Source organism: Chlorocebus sabaeus, chromosome 6, assembly GCF_047675955.1.
Source record: "Chlorocebus sabaeus isolate Y175 chromosome 6, mChlSab1.0.hap1, whole genome shotgun sequence".
Lineage (NCBI taxonomy): Eukaryota > Metazoa > Chordata > Mammalia > Primates > Cercopithecidae > Chlorocebus > Chlorocebus sabaeus.
The window spans coordinates 28,501,833-28,528,389 of record NC_132909.1 but is presented as its reverse complement, the minus strand read 5'-3'; the positions used below and the strand labels follow the sequence as shown (position 1 = coordinate 28,528,389).

General features: G+C 47.6%; 1 protein-coding gene across 12 annotated transcripts in view; it reads left to right on the top strand.

Moving 5' to 3' along the window:
- ZNF536 (zinc finger protein 536) overlaps nucleotides 1-26,557 on the top strand; it is a 486,990-nt gene that overhangs the window by 53,795 nt on the left and 406,638 nt on the right. For 8 of the 12 annotated variants that reach the window (XM_073016678.1, XM_073016677.1, XM_037991368.2 and 5 more), the window contains exon 2: nucleotides 5,537-5,606. The exons of 1 other annotated variant lie outside the window; for it this stretch is intronic. The gene's annotated coding sequence lies outside the window, so the exon portion shown is untranslated. Of the gene's footprint in view, nucleotides 1-5,536; nucleotides 5,607-16,019; nucleotides 16,055-17,727; nucleotides 17,817-26,557 lie in introns of all 12 variants that reach the window. 3 more of the 12 variants (XM_073016679.1, XM_037991376.2, XM_037991372.2) reach the window with 2 other exon arrangements.

Sequence of the window (26,557 nt, the reverse complement as noted above, 5' to 3'; positions counted from 1 at the left end):
TTTACCAACTCTAGAAATGGGCTAGCTCTGGGCAGGACAGCCCTTCTGGGGCCAGCAAGGCCCCAAGATATCAGAGCATCAGAACCTTTTGGTGAACACACCTGGACACCTGGACCCTGGGCTGAGGCTGGTTTGGAGGCTGGTTCCCTGTGCCCCTTGGGTCCCAGTCCAGGTAAGCTTGGCTTACTCTGGGCTCTCCTTACTCTTGGTGTTCTACTTGCAGGTCTCACCACTCTGTCATGGAACACATCCTGAATCTGCCTGCCTCCCCCTGCCACCGCTCTCTCTCCAGCTCACACCAGATCCTCCCTTACCTGCACACCTGCAGCAGCCTCCCCCGTGGGTCCCCCTGCCTCCTCTCTGGCCCCTTCTTTTCTGTTCCTTCCATAGCAGGCATACAGTGCAAATAGGTCATGTTTTTCCCGTGATCTAAGTACGTGGATCATAAAAAGCCTATCTTCATCCATTCTCTCGCTCACTCTCCATACCCAGGCCACAGGGAATGTCTTGGTGCTCCTTGAATGCACCGTCTCCGTCCGACCTCAGGGCCTTTGCACTCGCCGTTCGCTCTTCCTATACCTCTGTTCCCGGCATTCTCACAGGACTCACTCCCTTATTTTATTCTGGTCCCTCGCCAGTTGTTGCTTCCTTAGAGAGGTCTTCTCTGATTGTCACGGTCATTTCTTCCAGCTTTATTATCTTCTTAGAGATTGTTATTTGCTGGTATATTTTACTTTTGTCTTTCATTTGAATCTGGTCTTGGAAACATGAGCTCCACGCAGGTGGACACGGTGTTTATCACTGGATCCCCAGAAACAGAACAGAGCCTGACTGCAGGGGCCCTGGATGGGTAATGGTTGAGTGAGTGACTGATTCTCCGAGGCTCCTCCCTGGGAGCTTTCCACACCAGGATCCCCACTCCTGTTGGAAACCTGTAGCAACAATGGGTGTGTCATTTGGGGCCATGTTCATCCCCCAGGGTTCTCTGAGAAAGAGTCACTCAGTGCTTGGGGCAAAACTTCCAGATCCGGTTGGAGGAGCTGTGGTTTTTTGGTAGGGTCCTTGTTGCTAGTGGAACTTGAGAATGTCAAGCTCTGGGCTGGGAGGAGGTCTTAGAACCATGGGAGGGAAGTTGCCAGCACCCAGGGGGTGCGCACTGGAGAAGAGGCCCTGTGTACCTTTGGACGCGGAGAGTCTGCTCTCGGTAGAGGGTTCCAAGGCATTGCTTGGGAGCCACTGCACTCAGGTGTCATCTGGGGGGAGACTTAGTTGGGCATCCAGCTGTTTCCCCTCTGGAGGTCTTAACCATGTCCTTCCCTGGGCAGAGGGCCGAAGGAGCCGGGCTGGCTTTCTCTCCAAATCCTCCTTGCCCAACTGTTTTTCTGGAAGGAAAGTAGTTTCCCTGGCTCCCAAATGCCACACACTCAGATGCCTCTGCACACAGCCCATGTTCCTGCTGCCTGGCCTCCCAGTGACCCATCTAGGGAAGGGCCATCCTGTGTCTCCCCAGGAATACACTCCACCTCCCGCAGGAGAGAATGGAACATGGACCAGGAGGGGGAAATTGAAGCAGCCCTCGCACCTTTCCTTCCGTCCATCCGCCTTGCCTCCATCTGTCCGTCTGCACTTTCATCCTTCCATCTGCCCCTTTTCTTTCGTCCTCTCTTCCACCTTCGGACCCTCTCTTTCCTCTTGCCCTCCTTACTTTTGTTTTCCCTCCCCCTTCCATTTTTGCATCCGTCTCCATCCTTCTGTCCTTCTCTCCTCCCTCTCTACATCTTTCCTCCATCCTTCCATTCCCATCCTCCTGCCTGTCCTCCTTCCATCCTTCTGTCTTAACTTCCCTCCTCCCCTCCCTCCCATCCACCCAGGTCCTCCGACAGAGGTGAGGGGCTGGGAGGAGAGTCTGACACCACCGTTTCCCCACATGCCGGACGGTCCTCTGCATGTGCCCGGGGCTTGCTGTGGCCTCAGTGATGGTGACGTTCATTGCTGCTCTCATGTCCTCAAATTGTCATGGTGCGGGGTGGAGACAAGTGTGCGGTGCCCACAGGCAGGAAACTCGCTGGCCTGGAGGACCGCTCTTTGTTAAACTCTGGGCCCATCTCAGAGCATGGTGATGCTGGGGGTACCCCGTCTCTGCTCACCTCTTGACTGGCGAATCACCCTCTCCCAAAGCCCATGGGTCTGAGTCGAGCAGGCTAGGCTTTTGCTCAGGGAGGGTTTCTCTGGCTCCTTCAGAGCTCCTGTGTAGGCAGCTCTGGGAGGATATGGGAGGGAGGAGGGTGCCCCGTCCCCTGTGGGGAGCCCGTGTGGCCTCCCGCTTTGGTGGACAGAGGGGCCCGTGCAGGGCTAGCTTGTAAGTCGGTGTTCGGCGGGGCTCATTCAGTGAACACGGCTGGGCCGCGGGGTGGGTTCTGCCTTGCCTGTGGAATTCACAGGGATGGGAGTGTGTGCGCTCAGGGTAGGCCCACTGTGTGCCAAGATGGGTGAGAGCTGCCGTCGCACCTTCCACTTCCTCGCTTGATTGGTGCCCATCCATATCTTCCCGTGCTCCCACTTCCCCTTTGAAGTCCCTCTCTCAGAACTTTCCACCCCTCCTCTTGTCTCCCCTTCCTCAGAGAGGCCTTGGGAATACCTCTGGCTCTAGGAAGTCTCTCTTTCTTCCTCCTCACTCCCAGCACCCTACATCCCTGCTGTACTCCAGCCAGGGTCCACCCAGGAAGTGGCCATTCAGGCTTCCCTTCTTCAGCCCCTGCAAACCTTCTCAGTCCCCTTTCTGGAACTTGAGGCCACTCTGTTGCACTTCTCTGCCCCTCCCTGGCCTCCAGCCCTGTCTCCACCAACGCCCTGCCTGCACTTGCTTAAGGGCTTGAGTCAACTCTGCCCCACTCCCAGTGCCCTGCCTTTGATGTGCTCCTTGTCCTGGCAACCAGGACCTTCACACGATGGGTGGTTTCTGCATCCAATGGGCAGACCTGCTTGGCCCCTGATCTACCCCAGAGGCCCCAGTGCACCACAGGTGCTGGGAAGGGAGTCTCCAAGCCACCGAGTGAACAGGCCTCTTAAGCTCATCCATGTTGCTGGGGAGGGCTGTGTGGGAGCCTTCTCTGTGCTTTGAGAGGGAAGCAGGAGCCATCGGTGTACAGTGGGTGGAATTTCAAGCACTGAAACGCACCTGTGGAGGTTCCCTTATTTTGATGAGGTGGCGGCTACCCAACCCCTCTTAGTTCATACCATGCTTTCTGCCGCCTTTTCAATCTTCCCCCTCCCACACCTACTCTGAACTGCACCAAACTGGGCTCGTGGGCAGAGTCTACTGGGTGGCCCCTCAACTTGGGGTCCCTGTAGGGGACAGGGTGAGGGGAGGCCTCATGTCCAGTCTGCTTCTGGTTATGCCACTGACTGTGTTATCTCTAAATACAAGTCACTTACTTGCAGCAAAAGAGCTGTTTCTTTTTTTGAGGAAGATAGAATGACTCTACTGGTGTTTCCCTTCCTCCCCACCCTGCATCACGAGAGCATCTGCGGTTGGATGCAGTCACCTTTCCCCGACCCGCAGTGACTATAACGACATCAGACACCAGGATCCTCCTCCTGTTTAGACTGGATCAGAAAGGCACAGATGGAACTAACTTGATTTCTTTTCCTAAGGGCCCAGTGAGGCTGTACTCATCGGCTGCCCTGCTGGCATGTTGGGCTAACCTTGCTCACGCAGGTCAGACACCCTTGCATAAACCCACTAATCCATCGGGAGAGCATAGCCTCCAATGTAGCTATGAGGCTTGTGCTGGGTCCTTTCATGATTTAGAGTGTAGAACCTGAGGGGTTTGTGCCCATCACTGCCCCGGTGCCAACTGCAGGAGATGGTGTTCTGATCAATGGTGTGAAGCTGGACAAACCGGTGTGGGACTTCCCCCGATGAAGCCTCTCTGTGTTCTCCTGTCATTGGCATTTACAGGGCTTCTAAGTGAATGGCCCCTGGAGAATAGTCCTAGAATTTTGCAAGTCATGAGCCTAGATATAAAATCTGAGTGTGTCTCCCATCTCCTGCAACCCCCTCCCTAAACATAAGGAGGTCTTAGAGCAAAGCAAATAAGTGTTTTCAGAGCCAGCTGGGTGCTGGGGACCTGTTTAGATCAGCGGTAGGACAGAACCTTGGAAAGTGTAACATCGGGCATTTGTTCCTCACTCCTTAGATTTTGAGTGACACAGGAAAACAAAACAAAACAAAACAAAATACAAAAGATCATCTGATTCAGGGGCGAGAGAGAGACAGACAGACAGACACTGAGATGTAATTTCTTTCCTTGTTGGAGATGGTTGAGATGTCAGCTTTTGCTTTATGTCTCAGGATAGGCAGGTAGAAATGTGTTTATACACAGCAGCTTCCCTGTGGCACCCTGAGAAAACACTTTTTGAGCATGCAGTCAGCAAACACCTTTTTGGTTGCCAGAAGTCAGCCTTGGAGTTGAGTGAAGTGTTGCAAGCCAGTGGTTCAATCAGTACAAACCTCTTGGGGTGGGGCTGCCACCAGTCCTCCAAATGTATCTTCTGGTTTTCCATGTGCAGAATCAGATTTTTTGAATCCATAGCAAAATTCTACCTCTGTGATCAGAATTTACAACTTCACTTTCAGTAAAATATAATTTATTAGGGGAACTTATGTTTGCCCCATAACATCCCTTCTGTGACATGGCAAAACAAATGAGAATCCGAATTGCACTGGGTGAGGAGTGGACTGGAGATCACAGGCTGGGGGCTGGCCTTCCTTGATTACCCCTTAGCCAGCAGCTCTGCAGCCATCATAGATGAACATCCCAGCTTTCCTTCTTGGCCTTTATCACCTCTGAGCATGCCATAGGAGGTGGGATCACCCATGTAGGACTTACTTCAGTGATAACACAGAATGAAGAAGTAGCAAATCTCACTGTCTGCTGCTTTCCTGGTCTGGGTTCGGGGGAGAGGACTTTGATGCCAAACACAACATCTCTAAGCCTCTGTCAGTGGCAGATTCCCATTCTGTATCCACTGGCTACCAAACAGGCTTGGCCAGTTGAAATTTGGGTGGAATTTTGGTCTACTGTAAAGGGTTCCACAAATCAGGGAAAAAGCAAGAACCCTTGGGTACTTCCTCACTTTGAGAATTCTAAAGAAGAGAGACAGCGAGAGAGAGAGAGAGAGAGGAGATAGAGAGAGAGAGAGAGAGAGAGAGAGAGAGAGAGCCCTTATAATATTAGCTCCTATTTCTTCTTCTGTCCCATATAGAGAAGATAAGAGATGATTAGAAGTTCTTTTTGTGCAGGTGGCAATTTCCCACTGAAAACAAGCTGAGGAAATTTGGATCATTGCAGCAAAGGTCACATAGTTCCCATTTTTTAAATTGCTCAAAGAATTGGGGGCAGTGGGGGCTATTCAAGGTTTTTAGGCTCGCAACTAACCCAGCAAATTGTTATTTGGATGAATGCTGTTTATGTGACTTACTGAAGTCGACGTGTGTGACATTTACAGTTTCTAACAGGTCTTATTTTTGCAGTTCCTGACCACCACGGCTTTAAGAATATCCTTCAACCGGGAGGGAGATCCATTGCTTTAAGACTTGCCTGGTAAGGACCATCGATTTGTAGTTTGTTGAACTGGTGTCTGTCTGTGAGTTTGTGGGGAAGTCCAGGCTGCCTTCTCTGGGCTGCTGATCCCTGTGCAGAACTATGGAGAAACTTCCAGAGTCACAGGTGTCTGGGAGGTAGCATTGGTTCCATATCTTGTGGGTGGGGTGAACGTGCAATGTGGAGACATGTTCTTGAGTCTCTGAACAGGCTCCCCCCATGAGGCAAAGCCCAACAAGGGTGACTTCTTTCTCTCTTGCGTGACACCCTGAGTCCCTGTCTGCCAGCCAGCAGCCTGGAACCAGGGCTGAGAGCTGGTGGGGCTTTTGCTAAAGCCCAAGTGACTTCGTCCAAGTGCCGCCTGATGTAGGGCTCCTCATCACTCACCGGGTGACTCAGCGGCTTGGCCCAGTCTTGGATGAATCCTGTCCCAAAGCAGCTCTGTGTTTGTCACCTCAGTCAGACTCCAGATCGCAGACTCCTGGACAGGGTGTATTTCCGGTGCAGGAGCTGGTACAAACTTAAAATACAAAAGAAAGGGCGACATGTGTATTTGGTATCTTCGGTGGCCTCATCTTAGGCTGCCCCTGATATCTCTGTAAACTCACCCTCAGATGTAATTAGCCAAGCCCACCTTCTCCTGACCACACGTCTCAGAAGTCACTACATAAACCAGGGAAATTGATAGCAGAATTATGCACTCAGGAATTAATTTTATATTGTACTGAATATATATATATATATATATATTTATCGTGACTTTATATTGCTGGAAAAGTGCTTACTTCTGATTTTGTGGATACTCCTGACCGTGGATTACTTTTATTTTGGTTTTTACACAACAGTTATATTAGAAATTTGCTGTTTTATTCTTACCTTCTTAGTAAAAATCCTTTTATCACACAATGGGTAATTTATATCCATTACCAGGCCTTTCAATCCTTTTCAGTGGGGCTGTCAGTGCCGTTGGCACAGTAATGATTAATGTGATCTAATAATAGTGTACCATTATATTACCTTAGTAAAACATGTACCAACACCCTATTCCGATCTACCAAATTCATAGCTTCCTATAATATTTTTGTTGAAAGACAGGATTACTATTTTTCAAAGCTGATTTTTCCCCTTTAACATATTTAATGAAATTCACAATTCTTTGCCTTAGTAATCCTGAGCATGTGACTGGGCTTGATGGGCGGATTCCACATCTGTAGGCCCTGTTGTGATTTGTCAGGAGAGAGGTCCAACCATCCCAGCGATCTGTCAGAGAGATTATTTTGTTTTTGTTGGGCCTGGGTTGTTTTGCCTTGAAGAAGAAGAAAAAAAAAAAATTGTCGGTTTTCCAGCCCCTTCTGATGCGTAATAAGGAAGGTGTGTTTTAGATTGAAAGGCAAAGGAGGAAGTGATTTGGTTTTTTCCTCCCCTCTGTCACCTGCCTCTGTGTGCTGGTGAATCAGAGGTATAGCTGAGCCAGTGGAAGTAGCTTTAAACCGCTTCCCCAGAAATGCCGCTCTCTGACCCATCCGCTCCTCTTGCTGTGGCCCAGCCTCTCTGGGTCTGACACAGGGTCTTTCACATTTGGCATTATTGAAATTTTGGGCTGGATGGTGATTTGTTGCAGGGCCCTCCCATGCACTGTAGAATGTTTTGCAACATCCCTGGTCTCTGCCCACTAGATGCTGGTAGCATGCCCCCACCAACACTTCCTCCATTGTGACAATCAAAATAGCTCCAGAAATCGCCATATGTCCCCTGGGGGGGCCCAATCAGCTCTTGTTGGTCTAACCTAGTAGGAACAAGAGCAGATATTTTTAGTGTGTGGGGGAAATTCCTGTCAGAGTTCCAGAGTTCCATGGTGCTTCTTCAGATGTCTTCGGCTTTGGGGGAGAAGATGTGCGGGTGAACACGGCGCAGGGCATCCTTTACTTGGCTGAAATACAGCCCTCTTCCTCCTCTCTCCCTCCTCCTCTGTCAGGAGCCTGGCCCGAGCGAGGGCCTGAATCTTAGCGTCTTCCACTTAAATCCCATTATAATCACGCTCATGATTGATAACATTCCACCTTTTCAAAGGGCTTTAAAATCTGTGTCAACCAAGGATGACATTATTGTAGTGCGGGCGAGATGTATTCAAACAATTACACACTCAAATCAAAGTGGGAAGGTTTGTCCTCCTATCTCAGCGCCTTTGTGTGATGTGGCTTCAGCCAGCACCGCAGTCCTCACAGCCCTCACAGCCCCAGAGACCTTCAACAGAAAAATAAATGGGAAGAAACAGGTTTTGCCCTTGATACCACTCAGCTTGGAAGGCAGCTTGGGTATTTGGGCTCCTTAGGGCTAGAGGGTGGGGGAGCAAGGAGAGATTGTTGAGCATAGGAGAGAGAGAGAGAGAGACAGACAGAGAAAGAGAGAAGGAGAGATAAAGAGAGAGACCGAGAGAGACAGAAAAACAGACAGACAGACAGACACACACACACACACACACACACACACAGAGAGAGAGAGAAGGAGAGAGACAGAGAGAGAGAAATCCTTGTTTTGATTTGGAACAAAACTACTGCTCCAACATTGGCTCGAAATAGGCAATCAACTGAAATCAGGAAAAGTATTTTGAATACAAAATTTATATTGAAATACTTGAATCTTGATACATGTGCACCCACATATATGTATATATTTAAATCAAGGATATAGACAATGAGAAATAAAGCTTCTGTCATCAAAATATTGCGTGCAGTATTTGCCCTTAGATAATTCTGCTACGTTGGAATACGGTTTTGTACTGTTAACATTTCCATACCAGACACTCTTGTTTGTTTTTACAACTGATCCTTGATGATAACAGCAAATGAGGAAATGGCTCTGATTTACCTTTGTGTTAGGAAGATTTGGGATCCATTGTGTTGTTTGGTGCAGGAAGCATTTTACTGACCTACTCCTTTACTGGTTTCTGGTCTGTCTCTCCTACTGCGATGTAAGAGTGGTGAGGGTAGGGGCTTATGTGTTTTGTTCCTTGTGATTTCCTTAGTTCCTAAAATGGTGCCTGATGCACAATAGCTTCTCAGTAAAACTTTGGTGACTAGATGGATGGATGGGAGGATGGATACGTAGATGGGTGGATGGATGGATAGATGGGTGGATGGGTGGAAGGGTAGGGTGATGGATGGATGGATTGATGAATGGATGGCTGGATGGATGAGTGGATGGGTGGGTGGGTAGGTGGGTAGATGGATGGGTGAATGGGTGAATGGATGGATATGTAAATAAATGGATAGATGAATGGATGAATGGATAGATGAATAGACAGATGGATGGGTGGATAAAGGGTGGATTGATGGAGGATGGATAGGTGGATAGATCAGTGGATGGATGAATGGATGGGTGGGTGGGTGGATGGGTAGATAGATGAGTGGGTAGATGGATAGATGGATGGATGGATGGATGGACAGATGGACAGATGAATGGATAAGTGGATGGATGGATGGATGGATGGATGGATGGATGGATGGATGAGTGGATGGGTGGATGGATGGATGGATGGATGGATGGATGAGTGGATGGATGGGTGGTTGGGTGGCTGGATGGGTGGGTGGATGGATGGATGGATGGGTGGATGGATGGATGGATGGATGGGTGGATGGATGGATGAGTGGATGGATGAATGGGTGGGTGGGTGGATGGATGGATGGGTGGATGGGTGGATGGATGGATGGTGGATGGATGGATGGGTGGGTGGATGGATGGATGGGTGGATGGGTGGATGGATGGATGGTGGATGGATAGATGGATGAATGGATGAATGGGTGGATGGGTGGGTCTCTATCTCAAGCCCTAACATGTACCTTAGAATATTGGGCTCATTGATCTAAATGAAATCTCACTTTTACCATCTATTCACTCATTGGTCTCCCAAGCATTTTTTGAAAGCTTTATTTTCAAAATCTAATGATCAATTATAACAAGGCATTTTCTTTTAGTCTAGTTATTTTAGTCTAGTTTTTCAAAATGGAAAAAATATGTCTAGGACTGCAAGGCAACCTCTGTGAACTGAAAACCACCCTGTTATAAAAATGTCTTTAAAAACCCACAAGGGCTCATACACAGATGACTGGGACTGAAGTCATGGAGGTCATGTAGGCGAAGATGGTCTCTTTCCATGTAGGATGTGGATGAGGGATTTATGAGGCTAAAAGGACTTCCTGCCCATGTGACCGGATGTCTGTCTCCTGGGCAAACTTCTGCAATCTGCACTGTATTCCGTGTTCTTCTGGAGATTCTCATGTGTACTCTTCAGACCTGCCATGCCTTGGTCTCTGTGGGGCTTGCCACTGCTCAGTCCTGTGAGGTCAGCTGTCTTGAGGGGATAGGCTGAGGCTCTGGGGAGTGGGATTCCCAAGTTCTGGCATGGTATGTGCAACGTGCCCATCTATTGGAAAACTTATTCTCGGTGATGAGAGTGGTCCAAGTTACCTCACCCTTGACTTTTAAATTATTGTACCATGGACATTATAGCAGTACCAGTGAGAATGTACTAAAGAAGAAAGATAAATGACCTCTACGTCTGACAATGTGTTGCAAAGGTATAGGCTTTGGAAGTAGGTTGGAACCCTGGCTCCACCATTCAGTAGCTGTCTGATCCAGTGTCAAGGGACTTGCACTTTAGTTTTCTCATCTGTAAATTGGGAGTGATCTGGTAGATTACACTGTGTGATCCACTTAAAACACTGCCTCGTTCAAAGTAGGCATTTAATACAAGCACAGCACTGTTATTATTTTCATTTTCTCTCTTCCATCATCTTCCCCCCTTTCTCCATCTTTATTCAAGATTAATGAAAATATAGGACATTTTCAGATAATTAGGCTTTTCCTCTCAGTCTTGTACCAGTGCTAGGAACCCCAAGATGTTGCCAGGCATGTGGTCTTTCCAGCATCCCTTGAGTCCTTGGTTAGCAAGTTCAGAGAACGTCAGAAAGGGTGGTGAGTCTCCTGAGCCAGCTTCTCCATTCCATTCCTTTGTGAAGGAGCATTGTTGACACACCACTGGGGGCTTGGGATTTGCTTGGTGTTTGAAGAACACATTCCTGAGATGGATGCCACGTGGTCACGGCAGGTGGGTGTGGACAATCAGCCCTTAAAAGGGAAGGGAGGCCTGTGGTGTTTCTCCTCCACCCCTTCACAAGTGAGACTGTTTTGCACCATGGCCTGGTTTTATATTTTTAGCTTCCACTGAAATTTAATGTTTTGCTTTTGGTTTATTATGTATGCAAGTATCTTGCTGATAAATTACATGTGTAATTGTACCATCGTAACCACTGCTAGTCAGCGACAACATATAATTAAACTCACCCTTGTAGTCATTGAACTTTTCTGTCCCTGACAAGATCACTGACCACTCCGAGGAGGGCGTACCTCCACGTATGAGCCACACGAGTGCCTGAGTGGCCGGACCACCACGGGGGCCCCTGTGCTTTCCTGCACTTGTGCACAGGCCGACTTCCCCTGGATGGCCACACATGGGATCCAAGGGTTGGCTCATGAGGTCCAGGGGTGCTTCTCCCTTTATTTCTGTGTCTATGATTACTGGCTCCAGAGTGGGTGCCTGGTAAACACTTTTGTGAGTGAATCTTAGAATTTTCTTCAGTCGCCTCTGAGCCCGCTTTTCTCGTAGGCTCCCCAATGCCTATCCTGCTCATTTTTTACGGGTGTTTGTTATGTTGCTCTTATGCCCTATGCCAAGGGTAAGCTACAGCCTGTGACTCACATCCAGCACAGTGCCTGTGTGTGTGTGTGTTTCTTTTTACATTTAAGAATTTAAAACAATAGCAATAAAATAGACATAATATAAAACTTAACTATCTTGACTATTTTAGAGTTCAGTGGCATTAAATAGTTACATCACTGTGCAACTGTCACCACCTCCCGTCTCTAGAACGTTTTGAAACTGAAACTCTAGACCCATTAAATAACTCCCCATTCTCCCTACCCATTCCACGTCCTGGCATCCGCTATGCACCTGTCTGTCTCTGTGAATTTGACTACTCTAGGTACTCTATATAATGGAACCATATAGTATTTGTCATTTTATGACTGCTTATTTTGCTTAGTAGAATGTCCTCAAGTTCATCCATATTGTGACCTGTGACAGAATTTCCTTCCCTTTTAAAGCTGAAAAAGATTCCACTATACAGTATGTATATACCACATTTTATTTTATTTTTTGTTTGCTTTTCTTTTATTTTGAGACAGGATCTTAGTTTTGTTCCCCAGGCTGGAGTGCAGTGGCACGATCATAGCTCAGTGTAGCGCCATAATCCTGGGCTAAAGCGATTTTCCTGCCTCAGCGTCTTGAGTAACTGGGACTATATGTGTGCACCACCACTAATTTTTAATTTTTTTTTGTAGATATGGGGTCTTGCTATGTTGCCCAGGCTGCTCTTGAACTTCTGGGCTTGAATCGTCTGCCAGCCTCAGCCTCCCAAAGTGCTGGGATTATAGGCATGAGCCACTGCACCTGGCCCCCTATGTTGTTTATCCACTCACCCATCAATAGACACTTGGGCTGCCTCCATCTCATGGCTATTATAAATAATACTGCTGTAAGTGTGGGTTTACATGTTTCTTTTTTTAAAAATTTTTACTTTAAGTTCTGAGATATGTGTGCAGAATATGCCGGTTTGTTACATAGGTATACATGTGCCATGGTGGTTTGCTGCACCTATCAACACATCATCTAGGTTTTAAGCCCTGCATGTATTAGGTATTTATCCTAATGCTCTCCCTCCCTTTGCCCACCACCCACCAATAGGCCCTGGTGTGTGATGTGCCGCTCCCTGTGTTCATGTATTCTCATTGTTCAACTCCCACTTATGAGTGAGAACATGCACTGTTTGGTTTTCTGTTCCTGTATTAGTTTGCTGAGAATGATGGTTTCCAGGTTCCCTGCAAAGGACATGAACTCATCCTTTTTTATGGCTGCATAGTATTCCATGGTGTATATGTGCCACATTTTCTTTATCCAGTCTATCATTAATGGGCATTTGGGTTGGTTCCAAGTCTTTACTTTGTAAATAGTGCTGCAACAAATATACGTGTGCATGTGTCTTTATAGTAGAATGATTTATAATCCTTTGAGTATATACCCAGTAATGGGATTGCTGGGTTAAATGGTATTTCTGGTTCCAGATCCTTGAGGAATCACCACACTGTCTTCCATAATGGTTGAACTAATTTACACTCCCACCAACAGTGTGAAAGCATTCGTATTTCTCCACATCCTCTCCAGCATCTGTTGTTTCTAGACTTTTTAATGAGTGCCATTCAGACTGGTGTGAGATGGTATCTCATTGTGGTTTCTATTTGCATTTCTCTAATGACCAGTGATGCTGAGCTTTTTTTCATATGTTTGTTGCCCACATAAATGTCTTCTTTTGAGAAGTGTCTGTTCATATCCTTCACCCACCTTTTGCTGGGGTTGTTTGTTATTTTTCTTGTAAATTGGTTTGTGTTTATATGTTTCTTCAAGACCCCGCACTTAATTCTTTTGTGTGGAATTGCAGGATCTATGATAATTCTGTGTTTAATTTTTTGTGGAACTGCCATACTGTTTTCCATAGTGGCTGCACCATTTGGCATTTCCGCCAGCAGTGTGCCAGGTCTCCACTTCCTCCACACCCTTGCCAGCACTTATTATCTTCCGTTTTTATGCTAGCAGCTGTCTTCATGGGTGTGCAGTGGCTCTTAGTATGGTTCTGCCTGTTCTCATACGGCCTATGAGCTAAGAATGGCTTTTCCATTTTTATATGATTGAAAAAAGTCAAAAGAAAAATAATGTTTCATGATACTGGAACATTGTATGAAATTTGAATCTCAGGGCCCATAAATAAAGTTTTATTGGCATGCAGGCACTCCTATTTGTTTATATGTTGTCTGTAGCTACATTTATGCTACAAAGGCAGAGTTGGGTAGTTGAGACAGAGACTGTGTGACCCGCAAAGTCTAAAATAGTTACCACCTGGCACTTTATGGGAAACTTTTGCCAATCCTGTCCTATGATAAGTGCTGTATGCTTTCTCTGTTTAACCTCCTCTCTAATCCATTTTGCAGACACAGAAACTGAGGCTCAGCAAAGATAAGTAACTTGTACAAGTCACACATTACCTAAACAGGGCACATGTGCCTGTCCGTGTGACTCCAAATCTTGCATTCCTCACTACCATATTAAATGAACAAAATCATTTGAAGATTGCTCTTTCTAGAGAACTGTTTTTTTTTTTCTCTCTCTTTCTTGCCTTTTTTTTTTTTTTTTTTGAGACAGGGTCTCATTGTTGCACAGGTTTGAGTGCAGTGGCATGATCACTGCAGCCTTGACTTGACTTCCGGGGCCCAAGCCATCCTCTTGTCTCAGCCTCCCAAGTAGCTGGGACTACAGGCATGCACCACCACATCTGGCTACTTGTTTTGAATTTCTTTTGTAGAGACAAGGTTTTGCCATGTTACCCAGGCTGATCTTGAACCACTGACCTCAAGCAATCCTCTCACCTTGGCCTCCCAAAGTGCTAGGATTATAGGCATGAGCCACTGCTAGGCCTCCAGGGGACTTTTCTGGGTGTTTTTAGTAAGCCTGAGGTCAGGTCCTGGTTGAGGAAAAAAAATTGTAATTATACTAAGATGTGATGTTGTCATTGGGAGAGGTAGCCAATTGAGGGAGAGAATGAAGATGGAAGGAGAAGTTAGGTGAGCTAAGCTTTCCTTTAATTCTTATGTTTAAATTCTAAGACCTACGCCTTATGTTGCATGGCAAAATGAGCTTTCAACTCTAAGGAGATAGTTTTAAGATTCAGGCATGTCGACATGCACAGGATTTCCTCAGGATTAGAAGAAAAGCCAAACCAATCAATAACTTCTTCTTGCATTAAAAAAGTGAATTATTTCCATAACTGAGAGGAAAGTAAGCCAGGGTCTACAAGGGAACCTGTTGATTGATTCTTTCTCCTTCATTCTTTGGATCGCATGTTGTTTGGGGTAAATTGTAGCGTAGACACCTTTGGCCCACCCCAACACATTTTCCCCCAAATGTAGAGATCTGCTCTCCCATCTCTCAGAGGCTGTCTTGGGCACTCCTTTTGCCTCTCGGGCTCTGATGGTCAGTGGGTGCGTTGTTACTGATGAGGGAGTGGTTAGTTCTCTCTCTCTGCCTCCTCCCCTTCTCGCCGCCCTCTCTGCCCACCAGGATGTGTGGACTTGGTACCAGGAACCTTCTGATATTTCTTGATACAGAGGACAAAGCATGGATAGTTATTTGTTCTTTCTTCCACGGGAGAAAAGTCTTAATTGATTTTACATATTTGTGTGCATTATGGAAATCACCCATCAGTCCCAACTACTTAGGGGATGTTGGGGGCTGCAGGAAATGGCTGGTCTTGAGTCTTTCTCAGGCAAAGAGATTGTGGTTCTCCTTTTATGTTTGGGAATGCACGACATTCCCCCCGCCTGCCAGCCCCCAGCAACTACTGTATTTCAACAATAGGCTTCACGCGGCTGCAGTGTGAGGCACAACAGTGTTTTTCATGAACTTTTGGCTGTGGTTTAGGCCTGGCAGAGCTGGACTCTTACCCTTAGTTTTCTGGCTCGATTCATTTTGCACAAAGGAAAGTACGATAATCGGAGTTGCAGGATGATAATGTGATCGACATGTTAGCACATTGCAAGAAAGACAGAAATGACTTTGGAGTTTGCATTTCATCCTTGAAAATGTGCAGTGCTGCCTGAGCCAAGGGGCCTGTACTTAGTAGGAGCTTGATAAATACTGGAAGAAGGGGTGGGTGAGGGTGGCAGTTGCTTTGTGCCTGAGAAGAGGCAGGAGAAGTATGTGATAACCTATGCCCATATATTTTGGAAACAGGGAAAGCTATTAAGTTTTTTTTTCCTGTTTAAAGATGGATTTTGGGTCTTGACCTGGTGGTGTTCTCTACCTGCCTGGTTGCCCAGTAGGTGGTGGTAACATGGCCACAAATTCATTTGACCTTGAGTTCCCTGACTCTTCTGCTCCGATGGCCCCTGTCTTTCACTATCTCTTGTCAATGAGCAGCTAAGCATTTATTGAGGGTCCCTGTGCTCAACTCTAGAGGGTGGAGTGAGGCCCTCAACATGGAGGAGCTTGCTGCCCAAAGGAGAGGGAGTTTTAGCTGGGGAGGTAGAGGCATGTGTATTTGTTGAGGTGGCCGTGAAGGGGTGCATGTGTTGAATTTTCCCTACCCCCAAGGCATTTTTATTTTCTTCCTGCAGTACCCCAAGAAATAATGAAGTTTTTCTAATGTGGATGTGTGTGTATTATGTCATGTCTGAAAACAGTTAATAGTACAAAATGATGCTCTTGAGTGAGCTGAACTCAACAGAATAATTTTTGTTCCTCAACAGAATATAACTTGAGACAACACTGACAGTTAAAAAATGTAAGTATGGCATATGCGGGAATCATTCACCAAACTTCTGCTTCTCCTCTCTAGGCCCCAATGTGTGTGTGTGTGTGTGTGTGTGTGTGTGTGTGTGTATTTAAACATGACTTCACTGTTTTTAGAAATGTGACATCCCAAATATGATCAAGTCTCCAGTAACAAGACAGTGGGTGGCCAATGCCCCCATGAGTGGCAGACTCCCTAGAGAAGGTTTTGGAAGTTTGCAGAATTCTTGCAAGATACCCCTGCCCTGACCCTCCAGACTCAACTCCTGCTTCCTTAGGTGGGGCAGACTCCTCTCTCCTCTCCAGGGTCTTCAGGAACTGAAGGCTGAGAGAAGCTTGTGAGGGAGGTTGAGGCAGGCATGCTTACAGGAAGGCTACACAGGTGTGGGAAGGAGCACTGCTCTTGGAGTGAGGAGGCTGGTTCTAATGTCTATCTGCAGTCCACAGCCTGGGTGACATTGGAGAGCCTCAAGCCATTGCAGCTGCAGGCTGTTACCTGAAGGGTGGGCATCTAAGGTTCTTTGTAAGTCTTAAACAGAATCACCTAGACCAGGGTGTCAGGAATGTACACACAGAGCCCTGGGGGTCTTGGTAGCATGCAGATTCTGATTCAGCAGGTCTAGGGAAGTGAGATTCTGCATACTTAACAGGCTCCCAAGCGATGCTGATGCTGCTGGTCCTCGGACCACACTTTGAGTAGCAAGAGACTGGAGGGGTAATTCTCAAACTTGGCTATCGATTATAACAACACAGGGAACTTTTAAGACCCGCCAATGTCTAGGCCTCCTCCCAGGCCAATCAAATCAGGGATTGCCCTGCAGGAAGCAGTGTGATTGGAGGCGGGGGTGGGGAGGGTGTCTGCTCGCTTGTAACCAAGGTATGACACTACGGCTGGAGTAGTGCTGTGGATCTCCAACTTGAGCAGGTGTCAGAATTGCGTGGAGGGCTTTGAAAAAGCAATGTTGGGCCCCAACCCACATTTTCAGATTCAGAAGGTCTTGGGTATCATCCAAGAATTTGAATTTCTAACAGATTTCCAGGCAATGCTGTTTCTGCTGCCCCAGGAACTCCACTTTGAGAACCACTGGTCTAATGTAATCCCCTGCCAGTGGATATTCATGAAGCAGAAACTTCCAGGGAGTGGGAGCTGGGGGCTCCAGGACACACAGAGCCCTGCCTCCGGGGTCACTCCATGCACATCTGTTTTACACAGTGAACTTCCTTGGAAAACTTTCACTTGAAAAAAATTGTGGGTAGAAAAAAATGTTTGAAAACCTCTGAAGCAAAGGCAAGAGTTTTAATCATAGGGATGGCGGATGTTCATTCTTTAATTGAGGGGCAAACCAGCCAGGATCCTCGGTCCCTCTTGTTGCTAGATGTAGTGGTGTTTGCTCCTAGTCCTGCCCTGTCCTGCAGGAGGTGTTTTCCATGCTGAACTCCTGGCTCCCTTTTGCATATAAGAGTTCACACCTGTCTGGAGGCCTCCATGGGGCCCAGACCAGTGTTGGACAGGGCAGCTCAGCTTGTGGGGAAATCCACTGTGTGTAGCTGCTAGCGCCTAACGACTGTGTACTGGGCGTCAAGCACCATGCTCATTTATATGCATGATCTTATTTAATTCTGTAGTGACCTCATGTAATAAGTACTGTCATTATCCCATTTCAGAGATGAGTATTTGATGCTACCTCCCAGATTGACAGTGTCCAGGAAAGCAGCTGCAGTGGAGGTGGAAAGGCGGTAGGATTCCCTGATTGGTAAGGGCAGTGGAGTGTCATGGGGAAGACTTTGTGCTTGTTGGTGTCTTGGGAAGAGAGCAGAACAGTGCCCTGTCAGCCCCGCAGGTCCCAGAACCCACTACCTGGGCCAGGTGACAGAACTCAGAGCCTTTGGTTGCCTCAGGAGATGTCACCATGGCTGTCCCTTCTTGGTCAAAGTCCCTGTTGGCCAAGACGTCCTGGGGAAAATGGGCAGTGAGGTTCCTTCTGGGTGAAACCCTTTTGAATGGCTCTTGATAGTGCAGAGGGTTGCGGGAGGAGATTCTGTGAACTAGCCGGGGTGAAGAATGGGTGGATCTCTCCAGGGCTCAGGTCCTGTATCTGTGGCTGCCATCTCTAACCACGGAGAGCTGGCTTGGACAGCTCTCAGCTTGCTCTCTACCCACAGGGAGGCTAAACTGTGTCCAGAGCTGCAGGTTTTTGCTGAGACATCATGAAAAATCTGGTTCTTCCCCTTGGTCACCTAATGTGGTTGGGGCAGAGACTGCGGGCCTTCTGGTTGGAGGAAGGGAGGCACAGATGCGTGTGTGTGGTCTTCTAAGCAGCATCTAGGTCCTTCTGGTGGCCAGAGGATGGCAGCATCCTTTAGCTCTCATGGGAGCCACCCTCTGTCCTCTGTGTATTTCCCTGTGTTCCCTTCATGGGACTTGGGCCTCCATATTTACAGCTGGTGTTGGCAGTGGAGAGGGGAAGGTGAGAGTAAAACTTCCAGAAGAAAAGCTTCCTATGAGGTGGGGAGTGTGAGGCCCCAGCCAGGGAAGACCCTTCCAGTGGCCAGAGCAGTGCTGCTTCCCCTGTACCTAAGACATTGCCCTCCTCCTCCAAGAGATTTTCAAAAGAGTTTTGAAGCTTAGTCCAACTGCAGCCCAAGCATCTGCCCTTCAGTTCCATCTTCAACTTAAATGAGATGTATTTAAGGAAAGGCTGGCCTGGAAACTACTGTGATCGGCACCAGGCAGCTTTTTCTTGAAGTCCTTTTAGATGAACGATATAATCCCTTCGTATGCCTGGAAATGATACGTAGAGGAAAGTTTACATCCAGTTTAACAGAATTTCTACTTAAGTGCTTTTTTTAATGGCCTACATTTGATCTTAAGCCACTTCTTTTTGAACCCTTGAGGGTTTTATTACTGAACTTTAAAAAGAACATTCAGTTCAGAAGGCTGGCATGTTCTCGAATGGAGCTGGATTTTGAAAGAAGGGAGATGAATTTCTTTCCCCAACAGAGGCACAGGTGTCGCCTACCAAAGGTGGACAGAACTGTATTTTTACTTCAGTGTAGCATCAGGATGTAGTGACCTTCTCTTTGAAGGAGTAGGCGTGCAGATATTATTGTTAGGATTTGTAGAGAGGATGATGGCTGGAGTAAAGGAGTGGCCAGGAGCTGGGGGTGGAAATTCTCCCACAGGTAGCCCTTTCTCAAGGCTAAATGAGCATCCCCGGCAGTGAACCTCCCTGTATTGTTATGCATATGCATAGCATGGGAGCTCGCTGCCAGGCAGCAGGAGCCCACTGGCCTTGCGCTGTGCCTTTATGAGTTAAATTTTCCCCACAAACCTCATTTTTTTCTTTTTTTTTTTTTTTGTGAGACAGAGTCTCCCTCTGTCACCCAGGCTGGGGTGCAGTGGTGTAATCTTGGCTCACTGCAATCTCTGCCTCCCAGGTTCAAAAGATTCTCCTGCCTCAGCCTCTTGAGTAGCTGGGATTACAGGTGCGCGTCACTACACCTGGTAATTTTTGTATTTTTAATAGAGATGGGGTGTCATCATATTGGTCAGGCTGGTTTCGAACTCCTGACCTCGTGATCAGCCCATCTTGGCCTCCCAAAGTTCTGGGGTTACAGGCGTGAGCCACGGTGCCTGGCCTCATGCCCTTCTTTAAGGAATCCCACCGGGTCCTCTACAGTACCCTCTTCCCTTTAGCATAGTGGGCTAATTCCGGGTGCCCATTAGAAATTCAAGACGCATCACTCTGACTCAAGCCGAGACCCTTGGTTGCCACTGGACCACAGGAGGTGTGTCCAGGATGTCCCCCTGTGGCTCACACCCCATCACCAGCTATGCAGAGGCACCATACCCTGTCTTTGCTTTGCCATACAGAGCAGAGGATGTGAAATCAAGAGTTGGACATGGCCCAGAATGTAGAGTGGAGTTTCATTTCTACTCCAGGGTTGCTAGTGCACATCAGGCCGGCTCTGCCTGCCACTGTACCCTTCTGCCTCTCAAGAACAGGTCTCCTGATGACCATTTGCATGAGAGTTTCCTAATGCTGGCAGCGTTGGGGTCAGAATGCTTGCAGCATCCCGGGCTGTTGAAAGATCTTTGTCAACTGCAGAAGAGCGGTGTGCTGACTCCTCCATCCTGTCTCACACCAGAGAAATTTTTTGGCATCTAGGAGACTTGAGACCAGGGAATACATTATAGCGATGGTTTCAGGATTGCTGGGAGAATCTGTTTCAGGCGCAGGTCCCCAGGCCTCAGATCTGCAGGTATGGCAGTCTGGGAAGGAACCTGGGAATCTTCATTTCTCCCAGTCTCCTTTGGCAATGCCAGTGGGCCTGGGATTATAGTAACGCTAAACCTAAATTTTAGTGGGTGGATCTCAGAAGGCTGGATTCTGGAAGCTTCTTTCTTACTTCTCAGCTGCAAGACTTTGGGTCAAACATTTTTGAGCTCCGTTTTCTTACTCTTAAGAGAAATTGGGTTGATATGACTTCTAAGAGTCCCTCCAATTCTGAAGTTGTAGCACATTAAAAATAACTGCATTTTAGGCCTGGCAGGTCACATTCCTGCCGAAGAGGGGCCTGGGAAAGAAAAAGACTCTACAATGTGAAAGTGTGGGCTTCGTGGTATGAGGCCAAGTTTATAAAGGTAGCCTCTGTGAAAGAATCATTTGTATTTATTGAAATCACTGATTTTAATCACCTTGGATGCTCCCTTGATAAAAAATTATAATCCTCTGTAAGTTATGAATACCTTGAAATTCACAAATTCTATCACTTTTGTGATTGGCAACATTAAATGGCAGCAGCTCATTTAAATAAGCAACATCTGGACATTATTATTTTTAGGGATTTTTCATCTGTTGATTTAGAAATCTGGGGCCTTTATGAATCTTGCCTGAATATTCTTTTCTATTCACATCTACCATCAAGACACAAAGGGATAGCCAAAAATATTGTCCAGTGACTCTTTGATGCAATGAATGTGTTTTTTAAACAACAAATCCATTGTGAATGAGAGAAGATATAAAATAGGCTGTGAGGGTAGGTGGTGGGGGCAGCTAGATCCTCCAAGAGCCAGAAGAGTCCAGAAATTCAAAGCCACAGTGGGAGAAGGTTTAGATTTTATATATAATAATGTACCATTTTAAAATCACAATATGATTTTGGGCTGATGATATTGGAATATGGCATTCACTATTTCTCAGAATAATCCAATTTAGAACAATGTATTCTGAGCAGGTTTGGTAAAAATAGAAGATCTATCATCCCATGGTATAAGATAATGCATTAATTTTTATGAGTGAGTTATGAAGATGTACAACTCGGTTAAGAGTTAGGATAAACATAATATTCCTTAATTAATCCATTATGCCATGGTACACATGTGCCATTTTTATTACCTTAAAAATGAAAAATGTCAAAAAAGGAAATTGCTGCTTTTTTATATCAAAAAAGCCTTTTTTGAAAAATCATAAAATGGCCTAATCTAATTCACCATATAATACTAATGAGCTTAACAAGCCATCTCCATGCACAGTTTAGGATAAAAGGTCATCAGTTTCTGGCAGTCAAATTCCAGTACTTTTCAGACGAGGCAAAACCTTTCAGCACCAAATATCGGAAATGGCATTTGTGATTAAGCGTTATTAATAGCTATTTGTTATGAACGTGGGAGAGTTTTAGAAATTCATATTATACCCTCCTCGAGTTTTCTAAATCTTACCATTGCAGATGCCAGGAGCAGGTATTTTCCCCTGACCCCCCACACCCCCCACCCCCCTGAGTCTGATTAACCTGTTGTCCATCCCAATTCTGGGTGGTGTTCAATAGGAATCTTACATTCACACAGTGCTTTCCGTTTCATGCCACATTTGATTTCCCCAAAACTCTCTGAATCCTCTGCATTTATTTCCTGGGCTCTCTTTGCTCTCCAGGCAGCCTTCCTGTCCTCTGTATGTGCCACTGTCATCTGCCTGGTGTTTCTTTTGTCTTGTCACAGAACGGGCCCTGTGGAGGTACAGGCTGAGCACCTTCGGCCGCAGTGCACGCCGTGGCTGCAGCCGGCCTTGTTATGGAAAAGAATTGCCCAGTGGGTTGAGGGAATGGGCAACAGTAGACCAGAATCATGAAGCTGAAAGGAATATTGCCGACTGGAGGTCATTTTTCCCAACTGAGGGGCAATAGTTTGCCACTATAAACTGCACATTGCAGTCAGTATATGTTTTATTAAACCATTTAAGGAACTTGGGAGCCATTTCATTTAAACTTCCTGCTTGATGGAACTCAGGGCAGAGCCCGGAGCAGCTCACAAAAGAGGTCTGGAGTAATTTGCCAAAGAAATACCCTGGGTACCCAGCAGGATGACCGCAACAGGGGGAGTCTGGTGAGGGCTGGACCCAGCGCTTATAGCACTCTTCGACGCCTGAGTGCACGAGTGTGTGTGTGTGTCTGGAGGTTTGAGTCCCAGCTCTGCTGCTAACTAGCTCCATGACCTTGGTCAAATCTCTTAGCTTCCCCTGGACTATTTCTGCTGCTGCAATAGGAGGGGATGGGGTTTGATAGTAGACGCAGGGTCCTTTCCAGCTCAGTGATTCCATAAAATGCTGGATCGTCGGGGGGTTGCCCCTGGAACTGTGGTTCTAGGACGCCCCATCAGGCCCCTGATCATCACAATGGAAAGTCAGCCCTTGTGTCTGCTCTGCCTGGGAAGCGATTCCGGCTGTGGATGTTTTCATAGGCTCTGGAGACCGTGGCTCCCCTGATCCAGTGGTGACGTGCGGGTTCTCAGCATAGAGCAGGGAAACCGGCAATAACTTAGTTCTCATATTAAACAGAAATAACCTCTTCGCATGATAATTTTGTGTCTGAGGAACTAGGAAGCTGAGGCGCATGCCTTAGAGCCTCGGTTATTCTCTCTGCAAAATGGGGGTAGCGGCAATGGGGACGCTGTTGCTTTAGCTGTAAAGGGCGACAGAAGGGATGCCCCAGGTCCCTTCTGTTATCACTCTGGGTGACTTTTACAATTTAGCTGATTTAGCTGATTATAATTTAGCTGATTACAATTTAGCTTTAACAACTTTGGTGAATTGCATGCCTGCACATTCCGTGTTCAGTTTGTGCCTAGGTGGAAAGGAAGGATAAGGTGAGATGTGCTTTATCTTTAAGAGTAATGGGCACAATGCAATCTGCATTGTTGCTTTCTCAGCCCTAACTGGTGGTCCTTAGTAGGTGGCTTTAATTCTACAAAGTTATATAACCAAATCTTTTGTCTAATTGGTAACTATATTTAGGAGGTAGAGAAATATGTGAGCTATTCGTTTCGATTAAATTTTTTATTATGCACTCTGCATTTGGATTGACAACTATTAATATTAAAGAGCTTGGCCAAATTGAAATTTGTATTGCTGGAGAGACTTAAATATAATGTATGATGCTGAAAAAGAAAAAAAGCCCAGGGAAAAGGGGAATTACCAGGCTGGGTGCAGAGAGGTCCCTGCCAGGTGCTGATGTGGGCTAGGTAGAATCTGCCCCACCTCTGCACGCTGAGGAGGGAGGTGTGTAGAGGCCTCCGCAAAGCCAGTGTCAAGGTCTCAAGGATTGAGATACTTTCATGGAGACGATGCTAAATAAAGATGTAGAGCACGTTTTAGCAACGTATACAAATAATTTTTTATAATCACTGTTTGTATATAATATTTTTTCCCAGCACTATTAAGGTTTGGGGGTAAGGCAGAGAAAGTCGTTCTAAAATAGAATGCATGGAGCACTGGTGCAATGATGTGGAAAAGGGAGGCCTGCTTCCTTGGAAATCCTAACACGGATTGTGGTGCTCTGCTGCGAGTCCTCGGGAGATGGGAGGCTCTGTCCGTCCTGTGGCAGGGAGGTCTCCAAGGCCACAGCCAGGTGGGGAACGTGCTGGGAGCAGATTCCTGGGCATCCTGGGTCTGCTGTGGGCGGGCCCTGGGACTCACAGCCGTGGCTCTGCGTCTTGGGGGCTGACTCCTTTCTCACTCCTAGCAATGCCTGTGGCTTTGCCCAGTGACCTGGGTTGTCACATGCAGAATCCTACAGGATTTGCACGAAGACCCAGGAGGTCCTTAGACAGGGGAAGTCAGGTGTCTGGGTCCACGTGGCCACTGAAGAGCAGATACAGGACCAGAACTCAGTTCTAGAATGCAGTCTGTGGGGCACTCTCAAGAGAAAGTGTCCTCTTTGGGAGTCTACAATGCTACAGGGCCAAGGGTGGAGCCCACGAGCCACTGGCATCTGTGCCCTGTTAGCTGGTCCTCACGGACTCCAGACACCTCCACCTTCCACACGTTTTCTCTTGTTGGGCCCTCTGTATAGAATGTCAACACCATCCCAATCCTCCAGGTAAGCCCCCCAACTCCCCCCAGGGCCTGCAAGGAGAGAGCAATCACTATGTCCTGAATGGATGCAGCAGACACAGTGCACCAGATTTGACTGGCAAGGGAGGAGAAGACAACCCTTTCAAATTGGTGTTGGCTTTACTTCCTTCATCCCTTTTCCCCCCTCTGCTGGACTATAAACTCTCTGGTGGCAGGGGCATTTTTCTTGTTTTTACATAATTTTTCTTGACATTGGGAGCTAGAATATCAATGTAGGAACCTTCATAGACAGGGATGCCCAAAGCATTGGTGGTTCTGGCTCAGTGGATTTTAGGTACACATGTTTTCATCTGCATTTGGCATTTCGAAGCTCCCAGGAGCTCCTAGATGGGCGATGGATTTCTGAGGCTCGGCTGGTGTCAGGGTCTCCTGAGACGGGGACAGGGCACACCACCTTGTGTCTCCATTGCTATACACCTGCTCCATCTCCCAGAGGTGACCCCAGTTTCTGGAGGGCATGTGCCTTCCTTGTCACCCCACCGGTTAGCTCGGTGGCCGGTGCATCTGTGGCCATGGCAGGCTCTATGTGATGGTGAGAGAGGCAGGGCAAGACAGGCAGTGCGGGAGGTGCAGGGCAGGCGCCTTGGCGCCGCCTCCAGGTTTCTGTGATCAGCCAGGTTCCTAGCTTCTCTGGAGAGCAGCCAGCCTGGGGGTTGTTCCCTGAAAGGGAATCAGGTTCCCTGTTTGCTTTTTGACACTTTTTTTCTTTTCTTTTTTTGAGATGGAGTCTTCCTCTGTTGCCCAGGCTGGAGTGCAGTGGTGCAATCTCTGCTCACTGAAACCTCCGCCTCCGAGGTTCAAGCAACTCTTGTGCCTCAGCCTCCCGAGCAGCTGGGATTACAGGTGCCGGCCACCACACCCGGCAAATTTTTATATTTTTAGTAGAGACAAGGTTTCACCATGTCGGCTAGGCTGGTCTCTAAGTCCTGATCCACCCGCCTTGGCCTCCCAAAGTGCTGGGAATACAGGCATGAGCCACCGTGCCCAGCCGACACTTTTTTATTAGGCAGGGATAGTAGATACTCTCGGTGCCCCTTGGCAGCCACTCACCACTCAGGGTGAGACGTCCTCACACCAGCGTCCATGACTCTGCCTGGGGGTGTCCTTCATCAGTGGTGTGTGTCTGGCTTGTCATGGGGCAAGCACACATGCCAGGGAGTTACCACCTCTGGAGCACCCCTCAGTCGATGATAGGATGGGGGCTGGTGAGTAGGCAGCGGTCTCCTCTCTCCCTGGACGGAGCAGCATGGGGGGTTCCGCTGAGGGTCTTAGAGTTCCCGCTGGGACTCAGGGCTGGTGCCCTCAGTGCAGTAAACTTTTTAGCCTGCTATGTACAGGCTTCCTTTCTTTCCCCACCTCCCCGCTATCCCCTGGCATTTTCTGGGACTACCTCCTGCACAAACTTTCACACAAACTTCCGCACAAACTTCCCGCACAAACCGCCCGCATTTGCGTCTTCATCTCAGGGCTTCCTCTGAGAAAACAGCCAGAGACGCAGGTCAGTTCAAGGGAGCTTGAACCATTGGAACCGGGCTCACACAATCTGATGAATCCTTCCTAAGGCCAGGTCCCTTAGGCCTTCTCATTTGAGCCTTCCAGAAGCTTCTGATGGGAGGGAGCTGAAGTTGTTATCCCCTTCTCCTGGAAGGAAAGCTGAGGTCCAGAGACTTTGCAGAGCTAGAATCCAACTTCCTGCCCAGCTCCTGCCCTCCTAATTTCACTGATTCAACAAGGGGGAGCCTGGGTCGGGACCTCAGTGGGGGCCTCCCTCTGCCTGTCCCCAGTTAAAGGGGAGAGAGAGAGTTAATTATGTGACCCAGAGCCGGCTCCTCTGGGGACAGTTGGGGCCAGCAAGTGAGGCGACCTGGTAGGGTCCCTGAGGAGGACAGCAGTAGGGGGAGAGGGCTGTGTTTGTGTGCTAGATAGGATGAAAGCCTGGGGCTCACAGAACTGCTCCACGTGGACCACTCAGCCTACAGGCTCTTAGCCTCTGCCAGCACCATCCGTGGGAAATGATGGACGGTGGACCAGCCCAAGTTCTCGTAATCGGGCTGGAGAGAAGTTCTAGGGGCAAAGCATGTTTGTAT